Raw genomic sequence first — 15,097 nt, forward strand, 5'->3', positions numbered from 1 at the left:
CCGAATGCAAATGCTAGTGAAGCGGGAAACAAGGTCAGGAAAACAAAAGCTGCAGTTTGCTTTGTGTCTGTATGCAGTGATATGATACAGCTCTTTAATCAGGTATGCACAGTTTGTTGTGAGATTTCAACACTTTTAGAGGCCTATAAACCTGAATGTGGTATAAAAGCCAGTGGAAATGAATGAGCTCTGTAATTCCAGAGCAAATCATCGATTTTATGCAAAAAAACTCAAACTTATCGTGCATAGAGACTCATAAATGTGTTTAGTTTTATTAAGGCAATGAATCCCATGGGCTATAATTTAATGGGAGATTACACACGACACACATTTCAGTCTACTAAGAGCAAACCATTTCTAATTAGAAACAAAACTCTGTGTGCTGTGCTTGTGCTTTAACATGCCAGTTTACTTTCTGCATATTAAAAGTCGCAAAAGAAGTTGCATATTCTCAATTTAAATATTCGAAGGAATTTTACAACAGTTTTCTTTTAAAATATATTTTATTTAATATATTTATTCCTGCAATGCAAAGGTGAATTGTCAGTAGCCATTAATCCAGACTTCAGTGTCACATGGTCCTTCAGAAATCATTATGTTAATTTGCTGCTCAAGAAATATTTCTGTGGCGAGGGGGGCGTGGTTTTAGCGGAATCCGCAACGGGAGAGAGACGGAGGGAGCAGAGCGAGGCGTAAGTAGGTCAAATGCAATTAACGAACACGTGTGTTTGATTGCAGTAATTGGCGTGGAGAGACCGGATATAAGCCGAGTCACCGCAGAGAGAGAAGGAGAGAGAGACACGCTGGGACCTCGTTCTGCACTAGGGAAGCTACAACAGTGCTTTGAAGTTATTGAAGTTATTGACCGTGTTTAAGCAATCGTTTGCTGTCTACGCCCAGAGGGCATCGTGTTTTATTTTATGTTTATTGAATAAACGAGTGTCCCAGCAACAAGCCGACCCCTGCCTTCTTCCTTCCTATTGAGACTGTGTTGAACCTTGTTACAGTGGTGCCGAAACCCGGGAAGGAAGAAGAGCATCGCCGCCATGCAATCTCCGTCAGGTACGCCATTTGCGGACATCATCCAGTCGCTCGCCGGTCTTCATCAGGAACAACATCAACACATGCTGGCGATCAAGGAGGAGCAGGACAAACGATTTGAGGCGCTCCTCCGGGCCCAGCATGAAGACCGCGAGCTATTCCGGAGCTGGGTAGACCGGGAGGCCCGGGCCACCCCTTCGTTTAAAGACCAGACATCTCCTCTGCCGCTCAACAAGATGGGGCCTCAGGATGATCCGGAGGCCTTCCTGGACCTGTTCGAAAAATCGGCAGAGGCTCGAGGGTGGCCCCCTGCGGACTGGCCCCTGCGGCTCATTCCCCTGCTGTCCGGGGAAGCGCAGGTGGCCGCTCACCAATTGCCAGTCCAAAACCTCCTGGCCTACCAGGACCTCAAGCGTGCCATCCTCCAGCGGGTCGGTCGGACTCCGGAGCAACATCGCCAGAGGTTCAGGACTCTAACTGTTGAAAAGGCTCTAGGTTAATTCTTATTGGTGCGTTGTGAATGATTGACAGTCGCAACTTAGTCCCGCCCCCAGAGTCTGACGCAACTTATGTTTCGCTTGAAGGCTGTGGAGGGCTCGCGTGTATTCAAGCCATAGATGAGTGTGCGTAACTTTGAAAGTAAGTTTAATTTCCACTCATACTGTCTTTAATCTTGTTATATTGCTATTTGTTGTATTATGGGTTGAAACGTTCAGACGTTGAGTGTTTTTGGATTGCCGTGAGGCTAATGTTAGCGGTAGACTGTGTGCATTATCTTTGCACGTGTGTTCCGATGCACGCTGTATATGTGAATAATCATAACGTGAATAATCATAACGATTCATATTTCTCCATATGTTTAATTTAGTCTCTATAATTTACAGATGTTATTAAGCCATATTTATGTGGATTGTGAAGATTACACTGGATTGGGATATGGTTATAAGACGATAGTCACGTGTCTATTTATAGTCAATTGTTACATTTTATAGTCATGTATCCTCACGCATCTATTATTTTGAGTAAAATGTATATCATTTATTACTGTAAACTGATTATTTATATTTCTGTTTTATTATAGAAACCACACTCACACAACCTTAATGTTCATGCAATACCCTGAGTATGTTGATGGCTTGATCCTTCTATTAAAACTGTGATTGGACTTTGGACTTTTGTGCATTCTTACCGATGCCCCGTGATGATCCCAACTAAGTCAGAACCAAGCAATACAGTCCATAAAACTAATTAACATTGGTCCTTCGAGCCGGATCGGTGATTGCCACAGGTTAAGATGTCCAAAGCCCATTCAGAGTCACAGTATGAGCCTCAAGTCCGTAGTAAACGATTATCACGCCCCCCACGCCACTTGGGAGATTATGAGGTGGATTACAGAGGCTTCCAGCATACATATTCACCTACTTCCAGGATGCAAACAGAGTGCCACAGCCGGGAGTCAGGAAATGAGGGTGCTGTCGGGATGACACCCTTCACCAGTTGGCATGCTACTCACCGCGGTGATGTTACTGAGGATACTGGAGATCAGTATGAACCACAAGATGCTCAAACAGTGATTTGGCAGCTACGAGAAGAGAACAGACGCCTGCATAAAACCATTGAGGACCTGCAACACACCTCTGAAAGGGAGGAAACAGACTCATCACAGTGTCCTGTGCCTTTTCCTCGCACTCACTCATCGACAAAGGCAGCAAAGAAACCTTCTCCTGTCCCAACTCCACGTCTAAGCAAGGTAGCAGTAGCTCAAATGAGTGATCAGATTTCTAAAGAGACTGGAAAACCAGTTATGGATGATGGAAAGGAAGAGTCAGAAGATGAGGAGCGAGACTGTGAAATTAATTTGTCAGGTGAACTTTCAGAAATGAAACTGCAGCCCACATCAAAGAACAGGCATGTGCGATATCAACCAAATTCACCAAATCCATGTACATTGCAATCTCAGCACAAGATGAGTGTACACGCTGCACAAAGCACAAGCTATGCACATGACCAAAGACATATCCCACCAAAGCCACAAATACGTGATCCTTCCCCTGCAGCTGACTTCAGATTCAGAGAACAAATTGATTACCACCCAAGACAACATTATCATCCTAGAGACTTCGTTCCGCGCACTCATTCTCCTCCCACCAGAGAGAGCATTTACAGAGGTCCGAGCCCTTCAATACCAGATTTCACAGTGGAAGACCCACGACAGTTTGCTAGACTCAAAATATCTCTTGACAATTTGTTGCCGTACGATGCTACTGAACAGTTTAAATATCAAATTCTGCTTGAGCATTTGAAATTTGAAGAGGCCCTTTTAATTGCTGATTCCTACAGCAACTCTCGTTATCCATACACCCAAACAATGCAATCGCTGACTGAACATTATGGACAGCCGCATCAATTGGCATTGCAGAAAATTGCTGACTTGATGGACGGACCAAATATTCGCAGTGGTGACACTCAGGCCTTTCGTAAGTTTGCCCTCAGAGTTCGAGCATTAGTGGGTATGCTTGACCAGCTGGATGAGAAGGGAGCTATTGAATTGCAGTGTGGTTCACACGTGGCAAGACTCATGTCTAAACTCCCTCATGATCTCAAGGCTAACTTCAAGAGGTATGTTCACCCCCTCAGAAACCCAATTCCAAACCTGCTCGACTTTTCACACTGGCTTGAGTTTGAGCTGCAGGTGCAGCCCACCGACTGTAAACTCTATACTAGTGAAATGAGGGGACAAATTAGTCAGCACAAAGAAGCTCCGCGACAGCTTAAGCACACTTTTCAGACAACAGCCATTTTGCATGGTGTGGATCAGTCAGCAGACCCTCCAGCTGCAAAATCATCAGAATTTCAAAACCCTGGCAAAATTGTGTACTGTCATTACTGTGACAATAATCACCACTATCTTAACCAGTGCAATAACTTCACACAGCTAACCAGTGAGCTCAAAACTAACTGGATTAAGTCAAATAAGAGATGTTGGAGGTGTGGACGGAAACATCAGGCAGCCCAGTGCAGATTGAAAGCCACATGTAAAACTTGCAATGGCAAACATCTAACTGTTTTGCATGACATCAACAGCAAATCAACAGAGATGAAGCACAACCATGAAAGATCCCAAGAGAGTCAGATGCTATACCTAGATCGTCCAGCAGGTGGCAGCCAAGTCCTTCTGAAAATTTGTAAAGTGCTGTTGCGTAATGGCAAAAATTCAATTATGACTTATGCTATTTTGGACGATGGCTCTGAACGTACAATCCTGCTTCATGGTGCAGCACAGCAGCTTAAACTTAATGGACAGACTGAAACCCTCTCTTTGAGAACAGTTCGACATGACACCCAAGTCATACAAGGTGCAAAAGTATCTTTCACTCTGTCCCCAGCATTTCAGCCAAGCAAAAGGTTCAAGATAACTGGTGCCTTTACAGCTGAGAATTTCGGCTTGGCCAAGCATTCACATCCAGTTACCCTTCTGCAAAGGAAATACCAGCATCTCAAAGGGCTGCCTCTTCATGCCTTTTCTCAGGTTCAGCCATTGTTGCTTATAGGCTCTGATCATCACCATTTAATCATCCCCATGGAGCCAGTTCACTTTGGCCCACCAGGCGGGCCAGCTGCTATAAGGACCAGATTAGGCTGGACACTGCAAGGGCCAGCCAATGTACTCCAGCACCAAATCCCAGAGCATCAATGCCTTTTCACATCGGTGACTTCCACCTCATCAGAGCTGTTGCAACATGTTGAGAGACTCTGGCAGCTTGACATACTACCATATCGCAATGAGAAGGTGGTGACACGCTCACGTTGTGATCAGGAGGCCATCACTCTGCTTGAGACCAAGACTGTAAGGGTAAATGTAAATGGAGTGTTTCGTTATGCTACACCGCTTTTGCGAAAAAGGGACATGCCCGAATTGAAAGCGCCTAAAGAGTCTGTTCTCCCCAACCTCAGAGCATTAGAAAGGCGTCTCAGCAAAAGTCCTGAACATGCAGAGGCATATAACCAGGAAATTGAAAGGCTGGATCAATCTGGTTATGTTGTCAAGCTGGCTGCTGAAGCAGTTGATCACAGCCCTGAATCATGGTACATACCACATCACATGGTACACCATAATGGAAAGCACAGAGTGGTGTACAACTGTTCCTTTCAGTACCAAGGCCATAACCTCAATGAGTACCTCCTAGCTGGGCCTACCCTCACCTCCACTTTACTAGGAGTGTTACTCCGATTCAGAGAGCATGCAATTGCCATCACAAGCGATATCAAGGGCATGTTTCACCAGATTCGTCTGCTCCCAGAGGATAAACCACTTCTCAGATTTCTGTGGAGAAACATGCAGCGTGATACACCAGTCAGTGTCTATGAATGGCAGGTTTTGCCTTTTGGGACTACATGCAGCCCCTGCTGTGCAACATTTGCCGTCCTAAAACATGTCCAAGAGAACACTGTTCCAGGGGAAGAGACACGTGTGGCTGTAGAAAACCATTTCTATGTGGACAATTTCCTGCAGAGTGTAACTTCTACTGACAAAGCGACTGAACTGGTGAATAAGATTCAAGCTCTTTTAGTTTCTGGTGGGTTCGAGTTAAGACAATGGGCTAGCAACATTCCTTCTGTCGTTGCACACCTTCCTGAAGAATCCAGATCTGAGCGAAATGAGCTTTGGCTTACTGAAAAGCAATGGGATGTTTCTGTATCCACCTTGGGTCTACATTGGCTCTGCAAAGCAGACACACTTGGTTACAAAGCTCGTCTGAAGGAACCACAAGTTCCAACAATGAGGTATATCTATCAGGTCGTAGCTAGTCAGTATGACCCACTAGGCTACATTATTCCCTTCACAACTAGAGCCAAAGTACTGATACAAAGACTGTGGGATAAAAAACGAGAGTGGGATGACCCATTGCTACCAAGTGACCTCTTGCAAGCCTGGCTTGAATGGGAAGCAGAATTGCAGTACCTGAACAAGATTGCTATACCACGATGCTACACTAGTGCAGAACTGGATTCTAAAGTGTGCAAAAGAGACATCCACATATTCTGCGATGCTTCTAATAATGCTTATGGGTCAGTGGCGTATCTTAGAACAGAGAGTCCTCAAGGCCAAGTCGAGGTTGCATTTATCACAGCAAGATCAAGGGTGGCACCAAAGCGGCAGTTATCTGTTCCTCGGCTAGAACTCTGTGCAGCACTTAGCGGGGCCCAATTGGCAAGACTTCTGGAAAAGGAACTCACCCTGAACATTCAACAGGTGACATTATGGAGTGACTCAAAGACAGTTTTATCTTGGATTCAATCAGATTCATGCAGATATAAAGTGTTTGTGGGCACAAGGATTGCAGAAATTCAGGAACTGACTGCTTCTCAGTCATGGCAGTATGTGAAGTCTGAAAACAATCCTGCAGATGACATTACCCATGGTAAAACACTTCACCAACTCTCAGTGCCAAGTCACTGGAAACAAGGACCACATTTTTTGTGGCAAGACCCAAGTACTTGGTCTAATGACACGGAGGAATTTGTCACAGACAGTACAGATGAAGAGGAGAAAGTCACTTTCTGCAGCCTGACCACAGTAGATTTCTCCGACATCATTAAAGAATTCTCATCATACCACAGTTTTGATCAATTGGTGGAACATGAAGCACAGAAACAATTAAAACAAGCCAATCAGACAAGAGATTTATCCGCCCAAGACTACGTAGCTGCTGAGATATCACTCTTGAAACAAGCCCAATCTATGTGTTTCCCAGTTGAACTTGATACATTAACATGTGGTAAATCTTTGCCTTCCAACAGCAGATTAGTCTCACTTGCACCGGAGATTGACCAATCTACTGGGCTCATAAGAGTTGGTGGCCGTTTGCGACGTAGTGAGCTACTTAGGCCAGATACTGTCCATCCAATTGTCATTGATCCCAAACACCCACTCAGTCAACTCCTGATCCAACATTATGATGAAAAACTTCATCATCCTGGCCCAGAAAGAGTATTTGCTGAGTTACGCCGTAAATATTGGATCATCAGAGGGCGAGAAGCAGTACGGCGGCACCAACATCAGTGTCGTGAATGCAAAAAATGGCGTGGAAAGCCTGAAGTGCCAAAAATGGCTGATTTACCACCAGCCCGACTCCGTCTCCACCGCCCAGCTTTTTATTCGACAGGTGTTGACTGTTTTGGGCCTTATACAATCAAAGTAGGCCGCCGCAATGAGAAACGGTGGGGGATCATATTTAAATGTATGACGACCAGAGGAGTCTACATTGATTTACTTCCTAAAATTGATACTGATTCATTCCTCATGGCCCTACGCAGATTCACTGCACGCAGAGGAACTCCCCATGAACTCTATTCTGACCAGGGAACCAACTTCAAGGGAGGAGAAAGGGAACTATCAGAAGCATTTGCGGCCATGCAACCCAATCTGCAAAGTCAGCTTGCAAAGCAGAAAATTCAGTTCAAATTCAATCCCCCTGGAGCTCCTCATTTTGGTGGACTATGGGAGAGGGAGATCAGGTCTCTAAAATCTGCTCTCAATGTTACCCTTGGAGCCCAACATGTAACTGAGGAAGTGCTTAGCACAGTGCTTACAGAGATCGAAGGCATGTTAAACTCCAAACCCCTGGGCTACGTGTCATCGGATGTAGCAGATGTTGACCCCATCACACCAAACAGCCTGTTATTGGGGCGGCCAGACCCTGATTTACCCCAAATTGTATACCCTGAGTCCGAATTACTAAGCAGAAAACGCTGGAGACATAGCCAGGTCCTTGCCGACCATTTTTGGGCCCACTTCATCAAGAGATACTTGCCTGAACTGCAAACTCGTGCAAAGTGGATTACTGAGACTGGCAAAGATCTAAAGACCGGGACAGTAGTGATGATCGTGGATCAGCAATTGCCTCGAGCCCTCTGGCCAGTGGGCAAGGTCTCAGCCACAGTACCCGGTGCTGATGGGAAAATTAGAACTGCTGAAGTACAAGTGCAGGGTCGGAAATACATCCGACCAGTGAGTAAACTTATCTGTTTGCCACCTCTACCTGAGGATAACAAAGACTCGTAAGCCTTTTCTAAGTAGAATTTACAATGTAAATTGGGGCGGCTGTTGAAAAGGCTCTAGGTTAATTCTTATTGGTGCGTTGTGAATGATTGACAGTCGCAACTTAGTCCCGCCCCCAGAGTCTGACGCAACTTATGTTTCGCTTGAAGGCTGTGGAGGGCTCGCGTGTATTCAAGCCATAGATGAGTGTGCGTAACTTTGAAAGTAAGTTTAATTTCCACTCATACTGTCTTTAATCTTGTTATATTGCTATTTGTTGTATTATGGGTTGAAACGTTCAGACGTTGAGTGTTTTTGGATTGCCGTGAGGCTAATGTTAGCGGTAGACTGTGTGCATTATCTTTGCACGTGTGTTCCGATGCACGCTGTATATGTGAATAATCATAACGTGAATAATCATAACGATTCATATTTCTCCATATGTTTAATTTAGTCTCTATAATTTACAGATGTTATTAAGCCATATTTATGTGGATTGTGAAGATTACACTGGATTGGGATATGGTTATAAGACGATAGTCACGTGTCTATTTATAGTCAATTGTTACATTTTATAGTCATGTATCCTCACGCATCTATTATTTTGAGTAAAATGTATATCATTTATTACTGTAAACTGATTATTTATATTTCTGTTTTATTATAGAAACCACACTCACACAACCTTAATGTTCATGCAATACCCTGAGTATGTTGATGGCTTGATCCTTCTATTAAAACTGTGATTGGACTTTGGACTTTTGTGCATTCTTACCGATGCCCCGTGATGATCCCAACTAAGTCAGAACCAAGCAATACAGTCCATAAAACTAATTAACACTAACCCTGGAAGAGTCTGGCCGGCCCTTCGTGATGGCACAGCAGCTCCGGGATTCCTGCCGCAAGTGGTTGATGGCCGACAGTAGCGACGTCGAGGACGTGATCGATCGTGTGGTACTGGAGCAGTTCGTGGCCAAGCTGCCAAGGAAGACAGCGCAGTGGGTCCAGTGCCACCGCCCGACGTCGCTGAACCAGGCCATCCAGCTGGCGGAAGACCAAATGGTGGCGTGTCCAGGGGTCGGCGACCCCTTACCATCTGCTTCTCTCTCTCCTTCTCTCTCCTCCCCTCCCCTCTCTCTCCCTAAATCTGTCCCTCTCCCCAGGTCCCGTGGGGGGCTTCCGTCGAAGCTAGCCCCGAGGTGGAGGACGAGTTACGGGGCTGAACCCCCAGCAGGCCCCAGGGCTCCTCCCAGGGGTGGGACTTCGCCCATGGGATCCGTTCCCCAGGCCCCGGCCTCTCCGCTCTCTCCTCGCCAATCGCTTGACCTACTTCCTGCCGCCAGGGTGGCGGTAAAGTCTGGGCCGGCCTGTTGGCGTTGCGGGGACCCAGGGCATTTTATCGATAGGTGTCCGGTGATGGAAGTGGGGACGTTGATCCGGGTCCCCGACGCGCCAAAGGCTGCCCTCGATCAGGCTGGCTTATACCAAATACCAGTGAGTATCAGGGGGGGTACATATCAGGCTTTGGTGGATTCGGGATGTAACCAATCCTCCATCCATCAAAGCCTGATTCATCCGAAGGCATTGGATAATAGCCGCATGGTTAGGGTTCGGTGTGTACACGGGGAAGTGGTGAATTACCCTATTTTGCCTGTGGATATTAAATTTAGGGGAGAAAAACATAGAGTAGAGGTGGCCGTTAATCCGCACCTCAGGCATCCGATAATTTTGGGTACGAATTGGCCCGCGTTTAATGAATTATTGGGGTATTTATGTTCGGATGGCTCTTGGGGGAAACAAGGGAGGGATGGAGTAGCGGTTGCGCAGGTGGGAGAGGCTGAACCGGAACCACCGGAACCTGTTGCAGGGGAACCGAGTGCTCCCGAGCGGAACATCCTCCCGGAGCGCGATGATTTTCCCCTGGAACAGTCCCGCGATGAGACGCTGAAAAATGCTTTTGACCAGGTTCGCTCGATCGACGGACAGCTTCTCCTCCCTGACCAACCGCTCTCTTATCCTTACTTTTCAATTTTAAAAGATAGGTTGTATCGGGTGACCCAAGACGCCCAGACAAAGCAAGATACAACCCAGTTGTTGATACCTAAAAGCCGCCGGGAAATGCTTTTCCAGGCGGCTCATTGTAATCCAATGGCCGGGCATTTAGGGCAAGCGGCTACACTAAACCGTCTCATGGCCCGCTTCTTCTGGCCGGGCATTCACGAGAATGTGGGCAGGTGGTGCGCGGCTTGTCGTGAATGCCAGCTGGTGAATCCACCGGCCACCCCAAAAGCACCATTGTGCCCCCTTCCATTAATGCAGGTCCCCTTCGAACGAATTGGCATGGACCTCATCGGGCCATTAGAGCGGTCAGCACGAGGACACCGCTTTGCATTAGTTCTGGTGGACTATGCAACGCGATATCCTGAGGCAGTGCCTCTCCGCTCTATTTCCGCGAAGAGTGTGGCGAGTGCACTGTTTCAATTAATCTCCCGGGTGGGGATCCCAAAGGAGATCCTCACCGATCAGGGCACGGCGTTTATGTCACGTACTATTCGCGAGCTTTATGAATTATTGGGCATTAGATCGATTCGAACAAGCGTCTATCACCCACAAACAGACGGGCTGGTTGAGCGATTTAATCGCACATTAAAATCCATGATTCGTAAGTTCGTTCAGGAAGACGCCAAAAATTGGGATAGGTGGCTAGAACCCCTCTTGTTCGCTGTACGGGAGGTCCCGCAAGCCTCCACGGGGTTTTCCCCCTTCGAGCTTCTTTATGGGCGCCAGCCCCGCGGGGTCCTTGACGTCCTTAAAGAAACTTGGGAGGACGGACCTTCTGCTAGTAAAAACGAAATTCAATATGTCATGGACCTGAGAACAAAACTCCACACGTTGGGGCGGCTATCCATGGAGAATTTGTTGCAGGCTCAAGACAAACAGAGTCGGTTGTACAACAGGGGGGCTAGGCTACGTCAATTTGCACCGGGAGATAAAGTGCTTGTATTACTCCCTACCTCTAGTTCAAAGTTACTCGCGAAGTGGCAAGGACCCTTTGAGGTCACACGGCGGGTTGGGGATCTTAACTATAAGGTAGCTCGAACGGATAGGGGCGGGGCACATCAAATATACCACCTCAACCTATTAAAAAAATGGTATGAGGCGGAATCAGTGTTGCTGGCGACGGAAGTGAGTGGGGAGGAGGATCTCGGTCCAGAAGTGAGTTCAAAATCCCAATCTCTCGCTCTGGCCCCTGGAGGAGACCACCTCTCACCCTCGCAGCTCACTGATATCAAGTCCATTCAAGCAGCCTTTGCTGATGTGTTCTCGCCCCTGCCTGGTCGAACGGATCTCATTCAGCACCATGTTGAGACCGAGCCGGGCGTGGTAGTTCGCAGCCGGCCGTATAGATTACCTGAACATAAAAAAAAGGTGGTTCAAGGGGAGTTAGAGGCAATGCTAGAGATGGGAGTAATAGAAGAATCCAACAGTGACTGGGCGAGCCCGATAGTCTTAGTACCTAAAACAGACGGCTCCGTGCGGTTCTGTGTGGATTATAGGAAGGTGAATGCTGTGTCAAAATTTGACGCATATCCAATGCGGACGAATTGCTTGATCGGCTAGGCTCGGCTCGCTTTTACTCGACGCTGGACTTAACTAAAGGTTATTGGCAGATCCCCTTGTCTCCCATGACCAAAGAAAAAACAGCTTTCACCACGCCGTTCGGGTTACACCAATTTGTCACTCTTCCGTTCGGGCTATTCGGGGCTCCAGCCACGTTTCAGCGTCTCATGGACAAAATTCTCCGTCCGCATGCTGCATATGCCGCCGCCTACCTGGATGACATCATCATCTACAGTGGGGATTGGCAGCGCCATATGCAGCATTTGCGAGCGGTCCTGAAGACGCTGAGGAGGGCTGGGCTCACGGCTAATCCGAGGAAGTGTGCAATTGGGCGGGTGGAAGTAAGATATCTGGGTTTCCACTTGGGTCATGGACAGGTGCGTCCCCAAATTGATAAGACGGCAGCAGTTGCAACTTGTCCAAGGCCTAAGACCAAAAAGGAGGTTAGACAGTTCCTGGGGCTGGCAGGGTATTATAGAAGGTTTGTACCTAATTTTTCGGATACTGCTAGCCCGCTGACTGATTTAACTAAAAAGGAGGCACCAGATACAGTCCAGTGGACGGAGCAGTGCCAGCAGGCTTTCACCCAGTTAAAAGCTGCCCTGTGTGGCGGACCGCTCCTGAATGCACCTAACTTTTCTCTCCCATTTATCTTGCAGACAGACGCGTCGAACAGAGGGTTGGGCGCAGTCCTGTCCCAGGAGGTGGAGGGGGAAGAACGGCCGGTGCTGTACATCAGTCGGAAGCTCTCTAAGAGAGAGACGATGTACAGCACCATAGAAAAAGAATGTCTGGCGATCAGGTGGGCTGTTCTTACCCTCCGTTATTACCTCCTGGGGCGGGAGTTCACCCTCTGTTCGGACCACACTCCTCTGCAATGGCTCCACCGCATGAAAGATACCAACGCGCGGATCACCCGGTGGTATCTCGCTTTACAACCGTTTAAATTTCAGGTGATCCACAGGCCGGGTGTACAGATGGCTGTGGCTGACTTCCTCTCCAGGAGGGGGGGGGAGGCTGCAGGCCGGACGGCTCCCCGGCCTGAGTCGGGCGGTGGGGGTATGTGGCGAGGGGGGCGTGGTTTAGCGGAATCCGCAACGGGAGAGAGACGGAGGGAGCAGAGCGAGGCGTAAGTAGGTCAAATGCAATTAACGAACACGTGTGTTTGATTGCAGTAATTGGCGTGGAGAGACCGGATATAAGCTGAGTCACCGCAGAGAGAGAAGGAGAGAGAGACACGCTGGGACCTCGTTCTGCACTAGGGAAGCTACAACAGTGCTTTGAAGTTATTGAAGTTATTGACCGTGTTTAAGCAATCGTTTGCTGTCTACGCCCAGAGGGCATCGTGTTTTATTTTATGTTTATTGAATAAACGAGTGTCCCAGCAACAAGCCGACCCCTGCCTTCTTCCTTCCTATTGAGACTGTGTTGAACCTTGTTACAATTTCTTATTATTATCGATGTTGAAAATAGTTGTTCTGCTTCATAATTTGTGGAAATAGTGATGCACTACTATTCAAAAGCTTGTGGTAAGATTAAAAATAAATAAATACATAAATACATTTGATTGAGTAATAAATTGTAATTGAAAAAAAGATTTTAATATATATATATATATATATATATATATATATATATATATATATATATATATATATATATATATATGAATTTATATTAACTTATGACTATATATGGTTAACTTTGCTGGATATACTGTAGTAAATAATGACAAAATTGCTTAATTTCATGATAAGTGTGCGATTAATCTTGATTAATCACACAAAAAGGGAGCGATTAATCACAATTAAACATTTTAATCTATTGACAGCCGTAATATATATATATATATATATACACACTGTATATATAGTTGGCACAACAATATTAATTGGGTTTTTTATCAATGATAATAATAGGAACCATTATCCAAAAAATATATGAGTGCAAGTTATATAAGTTACGCTACTGAAAGGCTGTGCACTCAAACAACCCACAAAGTAAGCAAATACATAGTTTTGTACATCTCTTCTCATAGTGACAAAACAAACCACATCATTTGAGACACATAGGGTTACAAAAGCACACTGTCCTGAAGCATATGGGCTTCTAACTGACTGTGGACCCTGTATAATGAGCAGAAAGAGTTTAAAAGGCATTGTCCTCGTTTGAATCCAACGGAAGAAACTCTCTGGAGAACGCAGTAAAAATCCATGAACCAGTTGGCCAAATGTTTTCATGGATCGTAGAAGAGAGGTCAGAATCCTGGCTGTTCCCGTGAACTTACCCCGAGGGTGATATGAAAAAACGTGCTGCACTCTTTCCAACCATATGCACGCATACATCAATGCATTAAAGATCTCAAATCCTTAAAGCCGCCCCTCAAGCCATGAAAAGTCTGCTTAGGCACTTAACCGTAACATGCACAATCATGAACTGTTTCGAATTTTTTTTTAAACGTCCAGATGTACATTCAAGAAGGTTTTCTGGGCTGCATTGTTCGGACTGCAATAGCTGGTTGATATGTAAAGGAATGCAAGCGCAGAGCATTGAAAGGAAAGCGGCCCACCTCTTCAACAATACATCAAAGAGAGCTTTACATAATACCACAGTGAAATGTGTGGAAAATCTGCATTGGCAACATGTCAGCTCCATTCCCCCTGTGCTACCGGCATATTATTGTTATTTAATGACTAGGCTGCTAGAGCATGTTAATGTCCTCATTAAGAAAAGTGGGTTGAGTTCTTTACTGAAATTAGCATTTCACCTTGAAGTGAAAAAGGAAAATAACACCGGATGTATAATATAACACGAATCAAAACACACAGCCTTTCAACTCCATTTGTATCAGTCTCATTACAGACGTGACTTCTTGCTTCGCTAGTGAATCATAATCTCATTTCTGTATATGACAACCAGCTAGCTCAGATATAATAGTCCAAGGCGATAGCTGACAAATACAGTAGCTTTTACGATGATGTATGATGTCATTACAGGAGGTGCGCAGGCATACCGATGTTTTACAGTGACAGATCTGTGTTGGCTTTTATGTCAAGCTGCTGTGAAATGCTGTGTAATTTTGACAGAAATTACCTTTGCACACTGTTTATGGCTCTGACACCATCCAAGGGATCCATTACTCTGCGGACAGAAGAGACAGATGGAATTGCGTGTCAGAATGCTGTAATCACCAGTCACATCAGACAGCCTTCATTTGAATCGCGTTATTTGAATGTGCCCCAGCTGAGCAGAGAGGCTTTAAAAAGGAAATGTCCTATTATGAAGGCATTACTCTTATTTAAAAACATCGCCCTGACTACGCCAATGTAAAATTGCTCATAAACCAGAACAGGTCCCCTCCCTTATTAAGAAGACTAGCCAGGGCACCCGAGC

General features: G+C 46.0%; 1 protein-coding gene across 1 annotated transcript in view; it reads right to left on the bottom strand.

Annotated features, from left to right (window-relative positions):
* Positions 1-14,891, bottom strand: part of LOC128019375 (anosmin-1-like) — a 29,185-nt gene extending 14,294 nt beyond the window's left edge. The window contains exon 1 of the mRNA XM_052605339.1: positions 14,798-14,891. The gene's annotated coding sequence lies outside the window, so the exon portion shown is untranslated. The remainder of the gene's footprint in view (positions 1-14,797) is intronic.
* Between the last annotated feature and the right edge of the window lie 206 nt (positions 14,892-15,097).

This window comes from Carassius gibelio, chromosome A9 (assembly GCF_023724105.1).
Source record: "Carassius gibelio isolate Cgi1373 ecotype wild population from Czech Republic chromosome A9, carGib1.2-hapl.c, whole genome shotgun sequence".
Taxonomy (NCBI): Eukaryota; Metazoa; Chordata; class Actinopteri; order Cypriniformes; family Cyprinidae; genus Carassius; species Carassius gibelio.